This window comes from Vespula vulgaris, chromosome 13 (assembly GCF_905475345.1).
Source record: "Vespula vulgaris chromosome 13, iyVesVulg1.1, whole genome shotgun sequence".
NCBI lineage: Eukaryota > Metazoa > Arthropoda > Insecta > Hymenoptera > Vespidae > Vespula > Vespula vulgaris.
In genome coordinates this window covers 561,110-584,410 of record NC_066598.1, presented here as the reverse complement: position 1 = coordinate 584,410, position 23,301 = coordinate 561,110, and the positions used below count along the sequence as shown (strand labels likewise).

At 46.0% G+C, this 23,301-nt stretch overlaps 1 protein-coding gene across 1 annotated transcript in view; it reads left to right on the top strand.

Moving 5' to 3' along the window:
- The window catches only part of LOC127068422 (CUGBP Elav-like family member 4), a 520,701-nt gene that overhangs the window by 17,439 nt on the left and 479,961 nt on the right, over positions 1–23,301 (top strand). The gene's annotated exons all lie outside the window — the stretch shown is intronic.

The window sequence follows — 23,301 nt, the reverse complement described above, 5'->3', positions numbered from 1 at the left end:
TTCAACCATCTTTTTCCAAAGTTTACCCAAAGAACTCCCAATACTTTGCATCGCGAAACGTAACGATTTTGAAAATCCTTTTTCGTCTTTCGTTCGAGCTGCTGGTGTACATAGGATCGACTTTTGTATCGTAATCGAAGTAAGCGTTCGATTTTGCTGCTACTGCTGGCCGCGTTTCGAAAGGGTTTCCACGTGGAAGAAGAGAGCATCCTTTTTCCTCTCTCTCTCTCTCTCTTCTTCTCTCGGTGGCACGATAAATCACGTGCCTGTTTTACGAAACCCCGGTGAAAGGTCTACGTACAACGTACACGCTACAGACGATAGCTATTGCTTCTGAAGAGAGATAGAGGCGGCGTAGTTTCAGGTAGATGGAGGAGAATAGAAAGGAAAGGGAAGGGAGGAGGGGGTAGTGAATTGGTGCACCGAGGGGTTGGCATAGCGTTTAGCGTTCTCGCACACACACTCGTACGGACGTATGCAGGAACGAGAGGGTGAACACAGTACCTTTATGGAGAGTGAAGGATCCGTGGAGGTGGAGGGGAAAACGTGATGCGGCCGGAGGTCGAGAGAGAGAGAGAAAGAGAAAGCCCGAGCGTACGTGTGTGCGTGTGAGTGTGTACAGAGCGAGGGTTGTTATTGCAGATTGCGTGGAGTGAGGGCCGAGTGCACTCAGTAATGGTACCGAACGAGAACCTCGCTGCCTGGCTGGGTCTCTACTGCAGCCGACTGATGCAGCCCTCTCAATAACGAAAATCTATACGCTTTCATTTGTTCGCTCGACGCACGACTTTATTTGCGTCTCGAGCTCGGCCACGTTACTGTACGACGATGTACTTTTTTTTTTTTTTTATTTCGAACGCTTTCATCGCTGCGAGAAGTGGACACAGCATCCAGAAGTGGAATCGTCTTCATTTTCGCTGAAATAATGTTGCTCTTGTTCAAAGATAGGAAGAAAGAGGAAAAGCTCGAAAGCTCGAAAGCTTTTCGAACGTAGTAAAGCTCCTCGTCGCATGTGGTCGTTTTAAATCTCGTTTTGAAAAGGAGCCGAACGAGTGTCGTGGGTCGTTGGGTAAAAAACGTGTTGTTTATATTCCATACCGACATTTTCCTTTTCAATCGTTCCTCCGCGTCCTTTTCTTTTTTTCCCTCCCCCCAAAGCACCCTAGTCGATCCTGGATCCAATGGAAAAAATTGATCGTTCGGGGTGGCAAGGGAAGGACAGGGGGAGGGAGAGGAGGGACTCGTTCATCGACCGAGGCATTGAGTAACACGCGCGCGAGCATCCTCTTTGTCACGGATTTTACGAAAAATCGTTTCCCTACTTCCAAGCTTTTAATGTCGCTTTTGTTCGGTGAATAACTCGCGGCCGATACGAGGGACACTTAAAAAAATATCTAATAGCGCTCGGAGCTTTCTACCGAAGTGGAGCAACCAGCAGGGGTCTGAGGGATGCTCGGTATAGCAATTTTCGAGTGCGCGCGCGTGCGACCGCTCATAATATTCGCGTTTCAATCCGGCAAAGAGCGAATACGGTATCGACGCGCGTATAGCGATATAACACAAAGAGGAAAGCAATTGTACACCGAACGAATCACTGATTTATAATCCTGGATAGCTCTTGTGCCGGATTGTGCATGCGATCGGGAGTAAATGCGCAATCGTGCGACAATCGATTCGTTAGTCGTGCCGTTAATGAACACCAACTGACGTCGCTCGTATTTTATTTAATAGGCGAAATAGCAGTGGCTGCAAGCACTCGAATTGTGTTTTGTAACAAACAATGCCTACCGAGGCCGATGCTTTCTCCCTCGTACTCTCTTTCTCTCTTTCTCTCCTTCTCTCTCTCACATATAACAGTAGCGGCAGCACGACGAAGTTACAACGCTGATGTAGGGTCGGATTATTGCACCCTATGTGTGTATGGCAGCGGCCACGGCATAATATAAAACATGCCCGTCTGTAATTAATTAAGTAGCTAATGGGAGCCGTGCCGGCAGTCGTTTAATGAGCGCCCGCACTGATAATTGGAAACTTTGCTACTCTTCGCTCCCGAGAAAAATGCTGGGGCCGTTAGTTAGCGAACCCTTTTCCCCTTCAGTTTTCTTTTTCTTTGTCTGTCAGCTGTGCCTCTCTCTCTTTCTTTCGTTCAGTCTCTAGCTTTTTTTCGCTCACGATGGTTAACAAGTAAATGGAAGAAATAAACATTTTTTCAGAATCCACGTTACGAGAGAGAGAGAGAGAGAGAGAGAGAGAGAGAGAGAGAGAGAGAGAGAGAGAGCATATTACTATATCGATAAAAAAATATCACGAAATACTCGACATACCCGTAGTTTCCAATTTTTCGAAATATCATCGTTGTTGCGCGCCCCATCGCAACGTTAGAGAGGGAGAGAGAGAGGGAGAGAGCATGTAAAGTCTCAATGAATCGCGTAAAGATCGTCAAGAGCATAAGAGCGTATTGAGGCGTGGCTGAAACGGTATCGACGATAATCTTTCGAAATCCAGTGCTTGTAATACTCGGTCTGAAAAAAGAGAGCAAGGGAAAAAAAGCTACTTGGGCTTCTATCAGCTCGATGACTCGCTCGATTCGCTTTCGATGCTTGCTCTTTCGCGCGTAGGTGTGTATACACGCGGTGTTGTGTATAACGCACGTTCACGTAGACGTTAATCGCATAGATACGGGGTTTACCCTTTATTGCATTCTGTTCGGTTCTATTTGGTGTTTATAGCTGCCAGTATTAACGCGTGTAGACAGAGAAGGTAGGGAGAGAGAATGGTAGAGGTTTCAAAGGGCGAGAGAAAAGTTTATTATTGCGTCGTGGATATAATATGGTACGAATTAATTGTAGAAATAATTCAAATATCGATCGCAACTAAAAGTTATCCTTTCGGGATAGGAACGAAGAGTTATTTCTCTATCAAAGAGATTTTTCGAGAACCGAATACGGGGTGAAATGAGAAAAGGAGAGGTGTAATGTGTAGTGGAAGAGAGAAATAACGTTATTGCGAACCTCCAGGAGTTTCCACACTAGCTACATCCAGCTGCCGTTGTAACCGAGTGCGTAACGGAGTCCGAAGGCTCGCCTTCTCTAGTTTGAACCAATAAGCTCATTTTTCTCCTCCGTAATCCAGCCAACCGGCAAATCCGAGGTATCCCGTTTGCGCCGAGTTAACGCGGAGTTAATAGCCAGCCCATAATGTATCGAAGCTCGGAATATTAAAGGATTACGGTCCTCCGACCTAGAATGAGCCAGAGGGAGGAAGGAGAACAATTGTTCCACTTTTATCGTTTTAAAGAACGACTCTTGCTTGTAAAAAATATTCCACTTGGAATGATTGTTCGGATAAAAGGAAGAAAACGAATTAGTCGTTTATAAGTCGGATGGAATCGAATCGATTTCTCGGAGGACCCGCGATGCGTGACAAGGGGAGAGGGTGTGTGTTTACGAAGAAAGCTTCGAGTAGACTCGAGATGCGAAGGGAATTAAGCCGGAAAAAGGAAGACAGGAAGGAAGGAAGGAAGGAAGGAAGGAAGGAAAGCGCAGGAAGCGGCGGTCCGCGCGAGCTTGCGGTCTGGTAATGTTGTTTTAAGCGTAGCACTTACCACGGCGACAAATAATCATTAAGCAGAGTTCAGCGGTTTCCTAGGGCAGCAACCGAGCTGGTGGCTGCTGGTCGCGGCCAGTAAATACCTTTCCTGACTACCCCTTCGTCCCTCTTTCTTCCTCCTCGCACCCCGCCACTCCCGTCCTCTGTCTCCCTTTCTCTCTCTCTCTTATCCCGGAGTCGGTACACGCGCACAGGTATCCTAGCGGCCTCCCTAAGCCAGATTATCCCTTGAGAGATCGCCAGAATATATTTTCATCCATATATATGCGTACATTTCGGGGCTAGAGTCTCAAATATATCGGTCAGTTACAAAGTCGATAGTTTCTCTTGGAAACACGTGCGTTCGTAGATACACAAAAAGACATTAAATATCAAACTTTTTCCTTTCTCGTTCTCCTAAAGAACGAACTAACGATACAATATATCTATTTGTATCAAAGTCACGATATTTTTCTTCTTTCGGCTGCTTTTTCCGTCTCGTAAAATACTTGAAAGTTTTCTACGCTACAGAGAGCGAGAGAGAGAGAGCAGGTTTCTTTTTTTTGTCGGACAGTGAAGGATCAGTCCGGTTTAGAGGTCGGGAAAGGACGCGCGTTGACACCAAGTTGGGTTGTGTAGCCCGCTCGAATGTCACGAGATGGAGGAGGAAAATGGGGGGAGGGTCGATGGCTGGCGGAGGGTGGCGTGAGTTTTATAAACTGGGATGAACGCGCGAGGTCGAATGGAAAGGGTGGACGTCGGTGCGCGGGGTCAAGGGTCGGGGGTTTATCTTGCTGCAGTCGCGAAGTGATATGCATGCCATTGAAGTTGCGAGGGTACGGGGGATGAAGAAGAGGGGGTGGCTCGGGGACGAAGAGTTACTCGTGGGGTGTTACAAGTCGGGATTCGGGGCAGATTACGTCACTCACACGAAGAAGAGACGGGCATTACAGAGAATGCTGTACCCGTTGCTTATATTCGCTTTACTTTTGCTTGCTTTCGCTCGCTTTTACTCGCTTGCTTGGATAACGTGCTCCTATGTAAGTACGTCCATCGTGTATCGTCAACACTATGTAAAATGAGCTACGACGAGTATCTTTCTTTTAATCGCGTCCTCGTCACGTAGATACGTACGTCGGTACCTCTTTAATATTAAGAAGTTTCGATCAACGGCTTTCCCGATGGACAGGCGCGCGCGAGGCTTTGAAAGTCGTTAGAAAAATGTTGGTGATATCGCGTTTAAAGATAGGCATCGTTCCGTATTTGGTCGATAACGTTGCGAGCAATTCTTTATGCACCTGGTGACAGGCATACATTCGTACATTTGTGCGGCAAAGAAAAGCCAACGTTGGAAAATATACCGAGTTGCTTACCGATAGCGGGATGTCGGAAGCAACGTTACCGACAAAGTATAGGGTGTTTCTGCACATATATATATATACATATATATATACACGTAGTATTCTTGGACGTAATTAATGAAACTCGGTAAATAAACAGTACGTTAAGAATTATAATTTATCACAGCTCGTTGTGCGGATGATTCATAATTTATTACTTTTTTTCAATGTTTGCAACTTGTTTACTCCCATTAAAGGTTTGACTCTTCTACTTTAATTCGATGCTTGAACGCGTCGAGCTGGATAAATAAGTACAATTGTTCGCGTAGAGTAGAGGTGTGTATAACGAAAAAGGAAGTACCGGATTTTAATGAGCGCGTACTAAAAGTAAATTTTCAAAGCACTTATGCCTCCGTGTAGTCTCTCTCTCTTGCTCTTTCTCTCTCTCTCTCTCTTTGCTTCGTTCCGCTCGCGATACTTTCATTAATTAGTATTCAGGTAATAACCGATATACTTGAACGACCGCTGTTCCCATACACGTACGGACTTTGGTAACGTTAAATCTGTATAAGCATGAAAAATACTTCGCAATTAGCCAGGTCCTTCTCGTACTGTACGAAGGTACTCTCGAACATTGCTAAATCCATGAACATTTTCGATAATAATATCTCTCATCGATATTCGACTTTACATCGTGAAACGATACGATCGATCAGCGCGTCGTCTCTTTGATTAAATTCGTCTTGACTTACGCGTGGATAAATTTATCGGATAAATTAAAGGTCTATACTCGAAAGGAGGCTCGCTCGGCCTCGTTTGCATCAATTACTGACCTCGAACTTTCTTCGCAGTGGAATTAGTCGCCAGGGAACGCGTCGAATGCGAGATAAAAGGAAAGAGAGGAGTTGGCGGGACCTATTAAAATAAAGGAGAAAAACAAGTTTTGAGATAGTTGCGTTACGAGCGACGGGGGACGCATAACGATCCGCGTGCTAGCCACCCCGTTCGCCCTCCCTCTCGCGCTCTACTGAGTTATGCCACCGGCCACCGGCCTCGAGAAGTTATGCTCCCTGCTTATCTTTCGAATTCCTCGCTCGTCCTTCGCAGGACGTTTCCCATGGTGCTTCTAACTTGGAGAACATGGAAAAGGGATTAAACGCGGCCCCGTTGCGCTATACTCTTGCTCTATATCGGACTAGAAGAAAATATTTCCTATTTCGTACGACCTTTTCTTTCTTTCTTTCTTTCTTTCTTTCTTTCTTTTTCTTCTTTCTCTTGTTTCTTTCTTTCTTTCTTTCTTTTTTCTCTTTCTTTTTTTTATATTTGCCCATTTCCGTCGTTATCGATCAGTTTCTCTCGGTAATTTAAGAATTCTTTTCTTTCTCGAGGACAAGTCTTCGTATCCGCGGAACATCGGGTAATACAATATTTTGCACGCGAGCATGGTTTGGCTAAAATTATAAGTGCTCTCATGTTCGACGCGCCGATAAGCGTGTCGCGAAGATTTAATCTCGCACGGTTAACTCGTTTAAAGCGTGACTATGCTTATCTGTGAGCGCGGGCTAAGTATATTTTACACTGAGAGGGCAATTTGTTCGTGATCGTCCGTATAAGATCGTACGACGTGATCGGTACGATTACTTACACAATTGGGTTTCAACGGAGAAAAAATATATGTCGGCTCGTTTTTGAAACTGTCAGCTTTCGGCCACGTATAATGCGCAAATTTAGTAGCGGTGATATCGAGCGCCAGAGGGAGATTTTCGACGAATAAACGCGGTTTTTGTTCGCGATGATATTTTATTGAAAAATATGATAATAAAAGAAATGAGGGGTATATAACGAATGTAGGGGTTGTATAATTTCTCACGCGTCAGACACGGTGGATGTACACTCGTACAACGTAAAAACGAAATTATCGATGAACGACGAGGGGGGAGGGACAAGATGAATTCAATAAATTGCAACAATAAACGAAATTTATACGCAATAAAACAAATACAAACGCGACGGCAAAAATAGCGCGCGGGAGCTGTGAATTCCAACGAAAGTTCAGTCCACTGATTGGACGTGACTATCGGACCGTTTCCAGATGCGTCATGTTATGTTCCGTTTCTCTCTTTTTTCTCCATTTTTTTTTTCTTTTTTCTTTTTTTAAATATTTTCTCGATAATTTACAATCAATCCGATGACGGTAGAAACTCGAATTTACACAGGCTGATTCGGTGATTAATACGAAGGACATAACTGCCTATGCCAATTACATATTTCATTAGACCGGACAGCACTGTCCTCTGCCTCTCTTCGTTCCATTTTGTACGATAACCATCGTTTTTCCATGGTACAGCCACAAAAAGTACTCGCTTTAAATTATCGTTTCTGAAAGATAGATGGATAAAGAAGGGGAAAGAATGGAAGGAAATTTGTGTCAGCAATACGCGTCGAACAGTGATATGCTTCCTTTTAACGGTGACTGGCTCGAAAGCTTGCTATAGGTGACAACGGAACGAAGAGCTTACCGGGACGACTAGTAGGGCGGGAAGGAGAGAGCAAGTGATAGATATAGATGGTGTCCGAAATCGAGGGGAGAGGAGGGTGCAATAACATGTTGCGGGGAGCGGTGTATGAGGACGGAGGAGAGGAAAAAAGCGAAATGAGAGGGCGAATTCCAGGCTCGGAGGCCGCTCGTCGTCGCTGACCGTAGCCATGCGGATATTGTTGGACATTCCTCGGTCCGTGCGAATGCGGTCATCTGAATGCCGGGCGCGTAAACCACGCCGAATGGCCCCGCGAGTCTGGTTCGTGGGGTGCCGAGGGTGGAGATGGAACTGGTGGAGAGATGGTGGTGGTGGTGCTCTGGTGGTGGTGGTGGTGATGGTGGTGGTGGCGGTGGTGGTGCTGCTGCTACTACTGCTGCCGTTGGAAGGGGGATGGATCCAAGCTGAGGGAAGGCAGAGGGCAAAGAGAGGGACTCTGGGCTTTGCCAGCGGCAATGAAAGAGAGTGAGAAAGAGAGCGAGAGAGAGAGAGAGAGGACTGGGTCGTGCCGTGGAAAATCTACCCACGGCTCTGCAACCCCCGCCGCAGCTATGCCGCCAAATCGCGTTCGCGCTATTTTAATTAATCGACGCCGTCGGGGCCACCGCCGCCTACTCGTGCGAGCACCGCCGGATGGCGGCTGGGGGATTGAGGGCCGCCGGCCACGGGGAAGAGTAGTTCACCATCCACTAAACCGCCGTTACCTTGTCTCTCTGTCTCTTTCTATCCTATATCCTATACCCCACCCCGTAAGTGAGTCCACGAGGTCGTTAGCCCGATTTAATTTAAACGATTAGAGGAGACAAGATTGCTGTCTTCCGATGTTAACTTTTTTCCTCTTTTCTCTCTCTCTCTCTCTCTCTCTCTCTTTTTTTTTAGGTATTTTTTCAAGCAACACGAACTAATGGAGGCGCATAGAAATGTGTTTTGTACGAAACAACGGGTTGGCGGCGAGAGCAGCTATTCGGTTTGAGTAACTGTATCGTACGATTAAAATTGAAGCTATCGTTTGCGCTATCTTGTTAAGGGCGCAGTTGAAAAAGCCGGACAAACGAGCACGGTGTATAAAATCCGCGTATACGTGTTTAAACAAAAACGATAGAACGATTTTCGATTTTCTGAGCGAAGAGATAGGGGTGTTCTGTAAATTTAGTTGCCAGCCAGTGAGTTGTGAACGAAGTTATCTCCTGAATATTTAATAAGAAATAAAGTTTCCCTGGCGATTTTCATTTGGAAAGAATTTGAAAGTCTGAAAAATTTCAATATTAGTGGTATTGCGATGGAACATTGGATATTAGAAGAAAAGAAGATGGGAAGGAGAAAATTCGTTTGTGAGAGTTGTCGTCGATATTTTTCTGCTCGCGATAATAACTGAACTCGTGTAAATACTTGTTTACTCTAGAACAATTTTATCTAACTTACTTAGACGTTGATCGTTTAGCGACGCGATAATTTGCCGGGCAGTGTATTTACCGTAGTTCAATCGATTTCTCCGATAGCCGCGATCGTCTCTCGCTTAATTGCGATCCCGTGGTTTATGGGGTGGAAGAGTCGAGTCAACGTTCCTGACGTGTTCCGACGGCCTGCTTCGATAAACGGGTACGGTTTTCTCGGCCGTAAGGGTGGCATAAGTCACCCTTAGCTCTGGTCGAGTCAATTCGTGCCGGTACCTCCCTTTTCTTTCTCTTTCTCTTTTTCTCGGTCTTTAAACTCACCGCCGTTGCCGACGAACGACTACGACTACGACAACTACGATGACGACGACGACGACGACGACGACGACGACGAGGTTTCTTCGTGTTTCCTTTCGTAAGATCATAAACTTCTCGATATTTCTAGCGTCGATGTTCTGCCACCCCACACGAAAGGAAGATTTACTTCGTTGCGTGAAATATATACAGCTCGTCCATTTAAAAAGGTACTTCGTCGTTGTCTCGCATTTGAATTTATACTTCCTTCACCTTTTGAAAGTGGTGATAAATCATTTGGAAGGCATGTCCTCGCAGTTCGATTAAACATATACTATCTTGAGGAAAATCGAAAGAGTAGTACGTTTGAAAGTGGAAAAAATTAAATAGGATCGCATTCTATTCTCGTGCATATTGCACTACGCGCTTTATCTTCATCGCGCTCAGCCGGTTGCGCGACATATCAAACGGTCGTCCGACTCCGTTCTAGATCGCTATCGTAAAAATTTATATTCGCTGTCCAGCGATATTTGAAGAGGAGAAGGAATGGAGCATGCCGATCGTTCGACGATATACTCGGTTCTCGTAATAAAGTGAAAACGACCGTCCAAGATTTGCGGAAGGGAAATAAATCGGCCAGTTCGGACTTTGGGGATCGTTCTTCTCTCGTACTTCTCAGTCACCCGTTGAGTCCGTTTGGGTTTCGACGTATATATCGCCGCAAAAGTCTTCTGGAAACGATCCCGCAAGTCGTAAACAAGCCGGGGAAGCATGTCTGCCCTTGCAGATATATGACGTAATATTTTTGTGCGTGACAGATCCCGCAGACATTTCCGCGAGCATCGATCGCGGTCTCCAATACGCATCACAAAGAACACGCAACACGCTCCTTCCGCGGTTACCGTTTCCATCCGCAAAGGCCGACTAGCTGGCGTATCCATTCTCGTTGCTGGAGTCTTCGGAAGGCAGAGATGGGTAAAAGAGGGAAGAAGGGAGGGAGAGTACGCATGGACGAGCAGAAACGCGGACAAATGACTGCTCGCTCTCCTTCCTCCTTTCATATCCGTCTCTCTTTGGTTCGTTCGGAGGAATAGCGGCAGGAGTGGGAGATCTCTGTCTAAGGAACCTTTGCGAAATCAATATTAGGCCCTGTCCATGATATAGGCTCTCCTTTCTTTTGTTCCCGTTGCCTTTGATGTAGCCAGATGAAGCTCTCCCCGGTAGTCATTGACATTCCGTCGCATTCTATGTATCCTCTCGATCGGAGTCGTTCCTACGCAGAGAGTCCTATTCCTACCAGAGTGAATCATTTCGAGGAGTGCACGAGAACGTTACTACTCGATAATCCGACAGGAATGTTCGTTGATCCGGTGCTCGTTAAAATTAATGCTAGAGCAAACGATCGAAAAGAAGGTCTTTGATCGGAGATGGGACTTGGTCGTCGAAGAATTTTCCGCGAGGCTGGACCATCTCGTGGTTGTTACGACGTTGGAATTGGACGGTGACTTCGAAAGGGTTTAGTAAGGAGGAGGAGGAGGAGGAGGAGGAGGAGGAAGAGGTAGGAAGAGGCTGAGTGGAACAGGCCAAGAGAGTAAACAGGAGACGGCTGCCGTCGCGACGGTATATGCCGAGTAACAAGATATTGACACTGGCCGATAATGGCCCTTGGGCCGTGGCCCGACCAAAAAGCGAAGCGGCAACTTGAGAAAATGGAGCTGAAATTGGTGAGAGGCCTTGGGGATGGCGAGTGAGTCGTGGGGAAGCGAGGAGATCCACCCTGCCTCCTCCCTTTCTCACTCTCTCGCTCTTTCTCTCTTTCTGTCCCTCTCTCTCCCACCCTCTCCCTCCCCCCATTCTCGAGATACTTTTCCGCTCCAGAAATCGTCTTTATCGACCAGGAGTCCCGGTGTTGCAACGTCGACTAACTGGCGACACGTCTTTGCCAAGGGTTGGAGGATGAACTTTCGTTCCGCTGATTTTTTCCGCCCTTCCCTTCCTTTTTCTTCCCATTACCCACGCTCGAGTTTTGCGCCGTAAACTTCTTCTTCTTCTTCTTCTTCTTCTTCTTCCTCCTCCTCCTCCCGCTCTTCCCTTTTTACAGACGTCTCTCCCCACTTTCCTAGAGAAGAGAGAAACGGACGATAATTTCGTCGTTTCGTGTTTGCCGTCTGGGAGAAGTTTGAAAAATTGCGGTTCGTTAAAATCCGAGGATGTTGCGCTCACCCTGGAGTTTCGCCGTAATCAACGTGCTCCCTTTCGCATCGGCATCAAGAGGCGTTATCCGGTGTTATCGTTCTAGGAACACGAGCCGTTTCCAACGAAAGCAGATATTATTTAAAGTTGGCGAAAGGAGCATGTGGGATAGAGGGGTTAGGGGTTAGGGGAGAGGAGTGGAGCTCGCGGCGCGAAATACGTTGGCTCATATCAGAGGCGAAACGCGTCGCGCTTCGTTGAACACGATCCTTTCGACGAATATCGAATAATCCGGGACGCACATCTGACGTTCGAATTGATATTCGTCTTTGTCTCCGCAATGGCCGACATGTGATTTATACTCGGGGATATTGGCTCCAAGATGGCGTAACAACGTACCGTGATGGATCGGCTGACGTTTCGTACGATCGATTAGTCGGGATCGTGCGTCTTTGCGAGAGCCAGGAATGGATTAAAGAGGAAGACAAGAAAACGAAGTTCGATTCTTTCGACTCCTACGATTTTCTTCCTAGATCGCGTCTACGATCGTAGGGAGGACGTTACGAAGACGATCGAATCGGTCGTCGATCGATCGTCTTCTACGTACTCGTGTGTCTGTCACGATATCGATGCGGGACGGGTTCGAGAGATACGTTTCGGAAAACGAGCTTTGCTCGTCTTGGGCCGATCGTCGGTATACTCGTTAAACACGGATAAACGCGTTCGCGAGATCGCCGCTCCGACAAGATCGATTTTATCAAAGCGAAACGAATTTCTTTTTCCTAACGACCAAGATTTCAGATACGTTTCGAGTAGAAGTTTATCGGGTTTCTACCATCTCGTCGAAAATTTTTAAGACCGCTACGATGATAATCTTTCGCCGCGAGTTCTCTCGATAGATATGTATCTTCCCAACACAGTCCGTATTTTTTGTCGGAACGTACAATTAAAAGCACGAAAAAGAAGCGAAAGTACAATCAGTGATATCTTCTCGCTCGACAATAGCGGTTACGCGATTCCGCAAACGTTGGAAGCGCGCCGCGAAATATGCCCGAACGGCACGCTTTCCGTGAGAGCCTCGCGTTTGGAAGACGAAATGCTTTCATTTCCTGGAATTCATTCTCGCGTCTCTTCCGAGACGATGCATTGGTATATTCCTCGAGTAAAAGGCCCGATTATATTCCATAGAAATTGGTGATCATCCTCTCGCTTCCTCCACATTTCTTTTTTCATCGTGACTTTCTCACCCTCTCAATTTCGTTATTCGCCGATGTTTCATACGACGAAAGAAATGTTTAGCTCGGCCGAGCGACAGGTTTAAACCGTCGGAAAAGTTTTCTGTCAAAGGATCCGAGCAGCCCTTTAATCGCTCTCGCGCTGTGTCGTATCGAGACGAGTCAAAAATCTGTTCCCGTTTCTTTCGTTAATAAAAGGTTTGCGGTATCGATGCTATTCCGGTAACGACGCCAAACTTTGCCGACGTCGGGACACGAAACGCGTCTGCGTATTTTATGCGATTTACCGCAAAAATGAGTGCCGCTTGGCTATAAACCGTAATGTATTAGCAGGAAAATGCAAATTGAACGCAAAACCACGACTCGAAACAATGCTTTTAGCTCTCGCTGCGGGACGGTTTTCGGTCGACGAGAGGGAGGGGAAAGAGATTATAGGGATGTACGTTGTCAGCTACTTTGTAAATTAACATTAACGTGTTATAAGTAAGTGGCAATTCAAATTAATGCAGATGCCGTACTCGCGATCTAGTCGCGCCGATCGATATTGGGTGCGCCCGCGCGGTGAGCCGAGTTATGAAGCTAATTATTAGCGTCGCTCGCATTCGATCGCTTTAAACATACCAGGTACATCCACGTTCATAAGTTAAGCAACACCAAATTCGGCTTTCGCTTGAAATTAGAACTATCGATTAGTTTTTAATTGTCACGATTCGCCAAAGAAAGAAAGTCATAGTCTTGGATGATAATGGAACGAAGCCTTCGGATAGATCTTCTCACGAATGCTTATTTAGATTTTTCAAGTAAAGTCGTCGTAGGGTAGAAACGTCGATGCTATATTTCGTTAGCGTCGCGTAACGTTGCAACTCGCGATATACACGCGCGAATACGTATAACGTGCGGCTTGGAAGTCCCATTGGTTCGTCGATATTAAGGATAGCGGTTAAAAGAGAGCAACATGTGGCAGCTTGCCCCGTCCCGCCGTCGCTCGCAGGGACGTCGTCGATGCTTTTCTCGATCTGCGTTTCTCCTTGCTCCTCTCTCCGTTCCTCTTTTACATATACGCCTTTTCCCTCGACATTCTTATTGCGACGTTACGAAGCTCGTAAATTATCCGCAGCAGCTTCTGTAGAAGCTGCGAATAGCTCCATATACTACGTTACAATATTTTCTCTACCGTTAGGACACTGATCGATGATTGAACTTTGCGTAATAATCGAATGACGTATTTTATATTCCTTTTACGCTTCGGAGACAATGTTACGAAGCCTATTGGATATTATTAATTATTTTAAAAGGTCTCCTTTACATCAATTTTTCGTGCTGCGATACCTACGAAAATCTTTCCCTTTGAAATAATTTCGAAATATTATAAGATACGAAACGAAGGGATAGGTGGAAATCGAGTAGTTCGTTTCGACTAAAGCTTCGACGTCGTATTGAAATTTCACCGGGGCTCTGGATCTATCCGAGCGAAGATTATCTCTAGCCTTTTGCTCTCTCTCTCTCTCTCTCTCTGTTCCTATCTGACTTGCGCAGGTTTCACGTCTTTTGGCGTTAATCCAGTTTCCACGGGTTGGAAACGCAGCCTCTCGCAGCGGCGTTGTACACGGACGAGTTTGTCAGTGAAACGGGCGCTATTAAATCCTAACTGCGTTCGCGAGAGCGCGCAGCGCGGCAATGCGGAGTGAATGCACACATTGAATAAATTAGAGAGTTGGATAAACACGCGAGGATCAGCATCAACGTCCCGCTTGGAGAACGCTTCTCTTTCTCTTTCTCTCTATCTCGTTCGCTCTCTCTCTCTCTCTCTCTTCCTCCCTCTCCCTCTCCCCACTAGATCCCGTTTCGTGCCTATCTCTCCCCTCGCCCATCTGCACGGTACCAGTGAGATAGCCTACAGATTTTTTTATCTTCTATTATATTTTGAAAACTTTTTAGTAGGCCTCGTTGCGCCTCGAGGAGTGCGCGATCCGCAAACGATCGAGTCGAGTTATTCCTAATTTCATACTTAAAAGTACATGTTTATCTAACCAGTTCATTCGACAATGGCCTTAATTGTACCTGCATTATGGGTATATCTTTCTCTTTAAGTTAGCCCAAGTATTTCTGGATTTATGGCCGAGAGTACCTATGGCGAACGACTACAAAGAGGGAGAAAGAGGGAGAGAAAGAGAGTCATCTTTTCCGTGTCTCGAGAAGTCAACGAAGAATATACTCTCTTTTTTCTCTTTAACTTCTTTCTCGTTACTTATTTCTCTTTCGCTTTCTCCTTCTCTCGCCTTGACGGTGCGACACTTTTAGCTTTTCTCTCGCTAACATCCATTTTAAAGACACTCGCAAAGACTCGCTTTTACGTCGGTGTAAGTGGATGGGTGAAAATGAAGGAAATCCGCTCTCTACGAAGTTCTCCGAGTCGGCATAATTTTTTTATCGGCGAAATAACAGTGGACTGCTAGTGCAAGTAATTGAGTTCCTCTTTTTCGTCTTACTTCGCATTCACTTAGTCGCGACATTTTTTTCTTCGTGACACGTAAATACTTTTTGTAGCGTAGAAGGACGATCGATATCGGTCGATTAGGAGAGAGTAGGTGATGATTCAGGCGCGTGCCTTTTAAAATCTCAACTTTTCGATGAAGACATTAAACTCACGGAGGGGCTATAGTCTTATCTCGGAAGGACGTGAATTATTCCAGTCGCGTATACGGGCTCTAAACATTATCCCGGAATGGAATTAACGAGGGGGAACCAATATAACTGTCCGTGACGAAACAAGCGGTTGGTTTAGAGGTAAGGTCGGCTAATGGTAATTCTAAGCGCGGCTCGACCTTTCTGCGCGATCGTTGCTCAAAGTCTCGGCCTGGCGTGGCTCAGCAGGAAGACGAATGTGCACGATGCGCACGAACTAGTGTTGTATCCCTCCGCGGCCTCGGAGAGCCGACGGAAGTACGCTATAGGGGCAGCTAAGCATGCACGGCTGAGCACGGATAAATGATTCAGAGTTTTGGAAATATGGAAAGTGGAGTGGTTTAGGCTTCGTTGGTGTTGCCACTGCCGTTGCTAGATACTGCCGTTGCACCGCTAGCGGAGCAGAGACAGACACGGATGCGACGCGGTACAGCAGGTGGTCTGCTCTCGTTGCTAGATACTGCCGAAGAAGGTGTAGTTGCAGGAGGAGGAGGCAAAGGAGGAGCTAGCAATGGCCTACCTATCCCAGTAGGCACACACGATTTCCAAGAGTGCTCTTTTTCTCTCTTCCTCTCTCTCTTTCTCTACCTCTTTCTCTCAACGGTACACTATCCACGAATACGTGCATGCTTCTTTTCTGGCAGTGCTCGGGTAGTGCTATCCGTAAGGCATTCGAAAGCGTGTGTGTGTGTGTGTGTGTGTGTACACGTATATATCGTGTGCGCGCGCGCGATATCCATAGTCGGACAGGTCCTCTTCGAAAGAGAGGGTCGAAATATATTCGAGCGAAATCGTCGATGCAGCGATCGAGAGATACGTCCACGCCACGCCGTACATGAATCCTCCGATATTGCGCGATTCACGATCCATCGATTCCATTCTCGATTTCCAGGTACTCGTGATACACGATTTTATAGGGTAGACTCTCGCATACAGTTTGAGCACAATGAGCGAGGTGCCTGAAAGAACACGATTTCTATCCCTCTTTGAAATGCTGTAGAATCGATCTCGATGAGGGAATAGGAAAAATTCTGTCGCTGCCGGGGTTAGTTCGAGCGTTGGTCGTTTAGCGAATATCGAATGAAATCTTGATCAAATTTCGGCTCGTTCGAGTTCAGTTATTCGAAATCTCGAAACATCAAAGTTTCGGTGGTTTCTCGGGTTCATTCTCGTTTTGCATTAATGTTTGTTGCTCCAGGTGTGTCTTATTCCCAAGGGAAGCTGCTCGGCATTGAGCGCTTTTGCACGGCTCTTACTCAAGGGTTGCCAAACTTTCTTGCAACACGCTTGCCGCGTCCGGGTACGTGTATAATCTAAGCTCGTGTACGTTCGTCTAGACGAGTGTGAAACATGGGCGTATATTCGCGCACGAACACCGGCTTCGTTCGCTCGTAGGTGAGTTTGAGGAAGCGATCGGAAATTAGAAACCATGTGGCGAGAGTTTCGAGTGTGCCGGAATTTCAAAATGCTCCGACAACTACTACGTCCCTCCTACTCCCCCTCCCCTCTCCTCCATACCCCCTCCAACTCTCCCAAGCCCGAAAGAATCCGAAACTCGCTAAAACTTTCATATCGTACACGCTGCACCCTAGACACGTATGTGTATTCGCATTATGTAAGTGGAATAAGGTCGTGCCGAGTGTAAAATCTGTATTTTCCGATATCCGCCGGCAGTCTGACCCGTCGACATTGTTTTAAACTCTTTATGAAGGAATCCAGCTTTCTTTCCTAAAATTCAACTCCGCTCCCTTTTCAAACGAGATTGCATTCGAAGGAAAATTCTCTAGCGTGCGAGTAAACTTTTCATCGTGTATCGATAAATATTTATTCCCTATGCATTAAAATTTTCTCTCTTCGCGTGCATGTATATATACACATATTTTTTTTTTTTTTTGGTTAATAACTATTTCGTATCGATAATTTCAGTTGGATTTTTCTCCTGGTATTATCGAATTATATTTCCCTTTCTTCCTCTCCGGAGCTCTCTTGGAAAATCAATCCCGTTTCATTGAACGCGCACTGTGTGCGGTTGGCCGGCCTTTTTTTTTCTCCGTCGTCCGACGAAATAACGTTAATTGATTGGTAATCGGTCACGCGTGACCACAGCACCATCAAGAATACATAAATATTTGTTGTTTGGGCGTGGCGCGCAGGAGCGCCGTTAAACGCGACCGTCATATTGTGGGTATACGGTTATTAAAGCATGCATATATCGGACCGATCCGCGTGGGCTTTATTCAAACCATTTTCAAATGGTTCAGTGTACACATCGGCCAGCGAGCCTGGGTAAATTTATAACGTGATAGCGTCCCGCCACTGAGAATCACCGACACATTGCTCGTGCCTCCGTCTTTTCTCGTTGACTCTTGCAAATAGCGTACGCACACACTGGACCACCAAAGTATTCAAAAGGCTCCGATAAAAGGTTAATCAACGTCGAATTGGAAATAAAGTTTTAAAAAACGATTCCATGGGAGATAAAAAGAAGTAGCAGAAAAAAATAGAAATAAAAAAATAAATAAATAAAAAAAAAACAATACTAAAATAATAAAAAGCTTTACTCTGTTCGATCGCATATACATACGCGCATGTGTGTGTGTGTGTGTGTGTGTGTAACTTCATGTTCCTGTCCCAGTAGCACCGTCGCACCCAGGAAGTCTCTCGTCCTCTTTGCCATTTTTTCTACTCGGTGTTGATTTACTGACAGTAATTCCGCTAAGAGGCCATTGCCGTCGATTTATTACAGGTTCGATGTTCTAATTCACTTTTCCTGCCGCGCCTCCCTCTTCCGTCCGATCTTTCTCTCTATTTTATTCTCACGATGCGTGCTTCTTCGATATATATCTCCTTCCTTACAATCTCGGAACAACCGAAAACACCTTTACATTACTTCGTCTTGCACGTTCATTTCCGTCTTCTCGCAGATAGATGGATAGACGGATAGATAGATAGACGAATGAATGGATGGGATAGATATTCTCCTGTGTAGCGCGTTACATAATGTACGTACATACGTACTCGATATCCACGAGTGTCCTTCGAAGCCGAGATAGATCGAGTCATATAATTGATTGTCTCTAATTCAAGATATCGTGCGCATTGGCAGTTTCTGCGTAATACGGTTTTACGAGTTTCGCGATATGGCGTAAAGCCAGTTCCACCGGTTTCTTTCTCACAGGAGAGATCCATCTTCGGCTGCAACGTTGAGAAAAAAGTCGTGGGATGCGTCGAATGGTCGTTTCGTCGGATATATAACGAAATATCCCATCCCCGAGAGCTTACAATCGATATTCTTACCTTCTAATACGCCGTTCCGAGTCGAATTTTTCTATTGTGAGTAGGCCAGCTCTTTTTACGTCCAAGAGATTTGCTTAACAATTTCGAGAAAAGAATACAATGGAGGTAGAAACTCAATTTCCCGTTGGAGAACGGAAATCAAAATGGGCCGCGAGGAGGGAGAGAAGGCGAGGAGCTTGCAAACGAAGAGCCAAAGACGATAAAGCGAAGCTTCCTTTTGCGATCAATGACATTTCTAACGCCACATAATTTGATATAACTTTGTGGGTATATTCGTTAATCTCGTAGTAGCCTGTATCGTTTACCAAGGAATAGGTAGGTAGTAATAGTTTTGTGATTACGAGTTAAACAAAATATACCGTAGAGAAAAAGCGTGTCTTATTTTTAAGTGCTCATACTACTGAAAACCGTTGCCGTGAAATAGCGGTTAATTACTTAGTTCCTCCAACGGTGAATTTCATCTGCCGCAGTGGCGTAACGTTACCGAGTTCGTAATGATCCTCGCGGTAAGATTCGGATATAATATCTTGCTTACGCCATTTTAATTAACTATTAAACTCGCCTGGAAGAAAAAACGAACGAGGTTTGGGGTGGTTCCGGCTCATATCGCGCACGAGATGGCGGCGTTAAATTCGAAACGCGCCTGCCGTGTTTATTTCCCGCCATCGACGTGCCGGAACGATGCATGGCCTCGTAAAACCACGGGCTTAAGTGGATGGAATCGACTTGCAAATATCCCAGACGACGACGACGACGACGACGAGGACGAGGACGACGACTATGGCGTCGAAGACGACGACTACGACGACTACGACCACGACTACGACGACTACGACCACGACTACGACGACTACGACGACTACGACGATGCTACGACGATACTACGACAAGAGCCCAGCTCAAGACGATACCATTGCGAAAGTGGTATAGCCCTTGCTCGAAGCACCGTCGCCGTTGAGAAGCCTTTAACGACGTGTGCTTATATTTAATCGGTAACACGAGCGATACGTTATTTCCCCCTCGCTTAAGCACGCAAGATTTTGGTCTATCGTGGCGACAACGCCAACGTAAATACGATAAGCTCCTCGTGCTATGGAGTAAGAGAGCAGGGGAGAAAGAGAGAGAGAGAACGAGATTCGAGTCACGCTGCTCGAACCACTAACGATAAAAGTTTTTCGGACGGATGATACTTGGGACAAGTAATAGGAGAGATCTACTACAAGAGGTTCCTTCTTTTCTGCCAAAAACTTTTCGGATACTCGAATATCGCTCTCTACGTTGAAAGCGATTCGTCGGTTAGCGAAGAACGAGGGAAAGTATCGCGATAGAGATATCAAGGGCGAGACAAAGAAATATACCCGTAGGACGCAAATCCTCGTGTAATCGATTTTCGATTTCGATTTTGATTTCGCAACGTGTTCGGAATGCGAGAACGTTACGCGTACGATAAGTGCATACATATATTTCTAGTACCACTTGTCCTCTTGGCTCATGGGAATGTAAAAGGGAAAGCGACGAAGCGACAAATAATTTGCGCTACGTCGGCTAGCATCTTGCCGTGTCTACTTGCTAATTCTCGGTTCTAATCCGGCAAATCCCATGGCACCCTCGCGCATTGAAGTCGGCTTGAGATGAGAACGCGGATGAAGGGACGGTGAGCATATAGCTTCGATGAGAGAAAGAGAGAGAGGGAGAGAGAGAGAGAGAGAGAGAATGAGAAGCTACGCGTAGAACGAGGAGAAAGAAGAGATAGTGTGCGTGCAGCTCTGTTTGTGTTAGGAAGAGAGGAGAGGGTGGAAGCAAAGCTCTGTGCAGAGGTGGTTGTGGTAATACTACTTGGCGATGAGGCTAATATGCATGCGCTCGACCCGGCCAAAGTTCACTTAGATCGCATTGCATTGTATTACGTGGCATTACAATGGTGCTCCATCCCGTGGAGAGAAGGACGAAGAGTTAGAGAGAAACCTCTGGTTACCTGCCCCCACGACCCGAGATCGCGTCCTCGCACAGACGATTCTCTGACCTTTCGTCCTCTATCTATCCCTCTACCTCCTTCCCTTTTCCTTTCCCTTTCCCTTACCTTCCTCTCTCTCTCTCTCTCTCTCTTTCTCTTTCCTCTCCTTCCTAGTACCGTGGCCGCAGGACGGGTCAAAGAGGCAACACATGCTTAATAATTTACGTGGCACAAGTGGGCTAGAACTTTACTGTGAGTTATGTCATACTTGCGCATACACTTGCACTCCCTCTCTCTTTCTCTCTCTCCCTCTCTCTTGCTCTTATACCTCTTCGTGTACATAGACTCGAGCACAGCATGGAAACGCACACACCGACCTTTCGAACTGACCGATACTTACGATTCGTAGATATACATGTGTTATATATGTGCGGGTATACGACTTTTCTGGGGAGAGAGTTTGCCAAGGTAAAAGCATCCCCTGTGGTTAGTGAATTATTGTTGTAGAAAATTCTTTAGCATGAACGAAGAATATAGCCGAACATATATTTTTTTCTCTCTTTAGAGGTCAATCTTTGGCTCGAAAGCGAGAAACCGAAGAAATCAATCTTGAGGAACGTTGTATTATTTAATTTGATTTCTTTCGACTTTCGCATTTGTCCGCATCGAGCTTTTGAAAGGTAAGCTTCTTCGCAGAATATCACGCAGAGAAGGAAGAAATTTTGGAGCTTCGGGGTTGCTAGGACGCTCCAGCTTTTCACAAATCACGTTTTGCAGGTCTGTCCTTCGACAAGGAATTCGTATACTTCCGGGCAATTTCCTCTCGCCATAAATCACCGTTCCACGACGTGAAACACGTTCGACGTGCCTCGGCCGTTGTCGATCTCGAGCATTCCTCGCACTTTCTTCTCTCGATCTCTCGCGAAAAAGGGAAGCACGAGAAGGTGCTGAGCCCTTCGTGATTTTTCGATACAAGGTTTCGACTAGACCTTCGCAGCTTTTTTCCTTTCCTTTTTTGTTTTCTCCTAACAATCTTCTTACCTCGACTCGGACGACGTTCGAGGATTAAAATTTTGGGCCAAGAAAAAGGTTTTAAAAGACTTTAATACGATTAGAGTTATCCCTCGAAGTATATTTCAGGGACAATTCAATGCATGGGTCGGCGAGAAAAGAAATTGTTTTTTGATGTATACATAATGATCGGGAAAAAAGAGAGGAAAAATAATGCAATATTTATTCCCGCCTCCGATGCCTTCGAAAATAGCAGTCCACTCGCTGTGGGACGTTGTTATGGTCTGCATTCGCGTAGAGGGTTCGAGCGTGCAGAACTCGGAGGGTCTCTTACGACGTGCATACATACGTAGTTTCGTGGCACACGCACGTATCCCTGCGAGACGGCGCGTCTGTGTTCAAGGGTCTGGTATAATGTGACACGATCGAGTATCGCACGAGGCGATGACTCAGCTCGTCAACCCCCATAGGACACGGGACCATTATACCAGCTACCCTTTTTAGCACCACTGGGAAAAGCAATGTTCGTAATAGTCGATAGCTCGGTTCGATCGCCAAGATATTTTTTCGATACTATCGAACGAATAGACAATTATCGAAAATTTAATTGCCATCGTTCGTGGCCACTGCATTCGCCCTTATATTTCTCGTTATTATAAATGGACATTGGTTTATTGACGTCGACCGAGTATAATAGAAACAACGGACTCGTTGCTTATTCCTCATTATTAATATTATTCGTAATTACGGAACAACGTAGTCGTTGACAACGTTTTTCGTTAAAAATGTACGACGAATATGAGTGAGAGCAATAGTCGCGTCGCGTTTAATAAATCGAGTCGGCCATATTTACGGGAAACAAAAAAAGAAAAGATCTCGGATTCTAGTGGTAGTATCGTCGTTCTTAGCCACGTAGAAGCGTTTGGCCTAGGAAAAGTTCCCTTCGCACGTTCCAAAAACTACTTGGCAGAATCCAATTTCGAGGCGGATTCGGGTGAATGGGGCACCAGAGATTAAGGGTGGTCCATGGAAATGGATGTTGCGCGAGGCCTGCCGAGATGGTGCGTAGGCTAATAAGAGGGAGCAGAAGATGTCCCTGCGTCGAGCGAAGACTCTGCAGGGGAGAGAAAGTATATAGTAGTCCCTTCGCACATTGAGATGGGGTGACGTCGTAAGGGTGGCTCTTAGGCGCCCACGAGAGGGAAAGAGAAATGGAGGGGAGGGTGGTACGTACGCGTACGTACCTACGTGTGTGTAATTTCCCGGTGGACTGTGGCGTCAGGGCGCGTGGTGCGGATCAGGCACCGAGGGTCGTTCAACCACCAGTGTTGTCTCGTGTCTCGTGCGGCGTGTCGTAGTTCTGTTCTCTAGTGATCGTGAACGTGCTGTACTTGTGGTCGTTTAGCTTAAGATAATCACTTTTTATTTCCTCCTCTTCCGCTTTTCTCAAATTATTTATATAGCGTATCGATCGCACTCTCGATAGTCTTACTTCGGTGTGTGTGTGTGTGTTTTTTTTTTCAAGAATCGTGCGTCACAGTTATTCGTCGTCCGACGTGCGGTCGCTAGTAACTTCCGACAGCTAAATAGACTTTTAAACGTCGCACGAGATTTCGTGACCTGCGCGGAAACGCTTTTGAGTCGGCGCGTCTGGATGATTTAAAAAAGAAACGAGCGGTGTACGTGTTTGTGCACGTGAAGTATTGTGATCGGAGTGTACTCGAAGATAGAAACATTTTTCGGCCTTTGTATGTTAAGTGTGTGTTTATGTGT